Genomic DNA, 2262 nt, shown 5'->3' with positions numbered 1-2262 from the left:
CTGAGCTCCTCCTCAACGCCACAAGTAAAGGCGGTATAATGCTCACTTAGTGAAAATCACCACCACACGTCAAGCAATCTTTATGGAGGCTACTGTGAAACAATTTTAAGCAATGATTTTTTTGACGAACTCTACGACCTTTCATATCGACTATTTGGAAGGCTATTCAATCCAGATATTGTTTTGGCGATGGCCTATTGCGTAAAATGCGCTTTTTTTTTTTTTTTTAAGAACTACATGTGTATTTTTTATTGTAATATTGAGAAACAAAAAACGGGACTTGTTTTTCTTTGATTTAAAACACATTATTTGCACGATATTAAATAAATCCACCAGATGGCGCTGTGTATGCATCCCACAACAGGACTGAATTAAGCAACGATGTTGGCAAAGCTCCATAAAACATACCGTCCAGAGTAAGACAAATGTTTTACTTTTATGACATCATAATAATAACTAGTTGATGACTCTGATAAGATACCTGAAGCCTAACTCATCTGGATTTAGTTTCAAAGTAGAAAAGTGCACCCTGGACTAAGACTGTTTCCAGGCTTAGGTTAATGTCACGATAACCTTTATTTTGAAATCAAGCCTTAAATCTGGTTTAAGTAGAAAGCAGAGATTTATTCCCCCCTTTAGCAGATACATTCAAAACTGTATTTATGGTATCAAACTCTACTGAATTCCTCAGGCCAAAAACTTATTGACAAAGAAAACCCCAAAAGGTTTGGCAGGAATTTAAAAATGAACAAGGCTGAAGTGTCTCTGGCTACGTAAAGATGAATCTCATAATCTTTCAAAGATTGGTATTCTATTTCAATGTAGGCAAAAGCTGTTGCCTTTATATTTTGATGATGAAGAATGATATCACCCTGATAACAGAAATTCACTGTGAAAATATCCTCACATTTTTTACTTTTTTTTTCTTATTTATTGATTAAGTCAGTCATAAAATAATTTAAATAGATGGGACGAGCAGAGGGACATTTAAGAATAATACAACCTACTCACATTTTTTTAGGCAAATGAATCCAAGTGATGAATATTGATTTTTTTTTTTAAATATTTACCTTCAGGTAAGCAGCTGATCGAGTCGATGCAGAATCTTTAAATAATGAATTTAATTTGTGAAGCTGAACTGCAATGAATGCTCTATGAGCAGTTTACACCTCTGACACTAGAGGGCAATATCACTTCACTTAACAAATTTGACTGAACGGTAAAGATTTTTCAATGGCCAAATGATTATGGTCTCAAACTATTGCAATTCCTTAATTTATTGACTTCTTTAATGTGTGAACAATGACATCGTCGCTACAACTTTAAACTGTCAAGGTAGAGCAGGTCCAACATTATGTTCTCTCCTGAAGCCAATCATGTCCACTGGTATCATCCTTACAGGGAACTCATTTTAAAACACCAGTAGGATGTAGTCTGAGCCAGATAATGAGTTTCTGTTAACAGAAAATGATTGATGGTCTGTGTAATTGTGAAGAATGCAGATGTGCTGTGCTATCAGTCTCCACAGAAGGCCGTGCAGCCCCCTGCATCCTGTGATTATCCAGCGTTATTGACAGATTAGGCTCTTTTACATAAAGATGCTGCTGTGCTCTTCAGTACACAGAGGCTCATCAATATGAATGCACTGTGAATTTAAAAGGCTGCAGGTTAGCGCTCTTGAACTTAGGTTCAAACTGTGTCAGCAAAGTGAGATGAGTTTTTATTGATTGCTATTTGTGAGAACACGGCATGCATTGTCTGAGGGAAGATCTGCCTGTCTTCCCACAGGTACAGACCAGTTCTTGAGCATTCAAAGGACAGTGTGTGGGTGTTTGGGAAGCTTACTGGGTTAAAAGTCATTCTTGAGGACATTTGAGGCTTTTTCACATCTTTTGTTAGAGGATATTATTCTGTGTTTCTTTTATCTGTAGGCAGAATAAATGCTGTTCACACAATATTTTAAACATGCGGCAAAGGCTTTGACTTACATGGAAATATGCTTCTTTTTTCCATGCCAACTTATTAATATTCCAGTCATGTACTGTTAGTTCAGCATGATGCGCTACCATGATAATTTATCTGCATGCTTTTTTTCGCATTGCAGAAATCTGTGCTGTGAAGTCTTTTAAAATGGCTTAAAATGTTGTTCCTGTGGGTGGTTGATTCAAAAGCAAGTCCCATCTCCTCCTCCTCTTCGCCTACCACCTCTCTGCCCTGCCTGTCTAGACTGTGATTACCATCTGCTTCAGCACTCTGGACGCT

Source organism: Labrus bergylta, chromosome 3, assembly GCF_963930695.1.
Source record: "Labrus bergylta chromosome 3, fLabBer1.1, whole genome shotgun sequence".
NCBI lineage: Eukaryota > Metazoa > Chordata > Actinopteri > Labriformes > Labridae > Labrus > Labrus bergylta.
The sequence above is the reverse complement of the archived record's forward strand: the minus strand, read 5'-3'. Positions refer to the sequence as shown.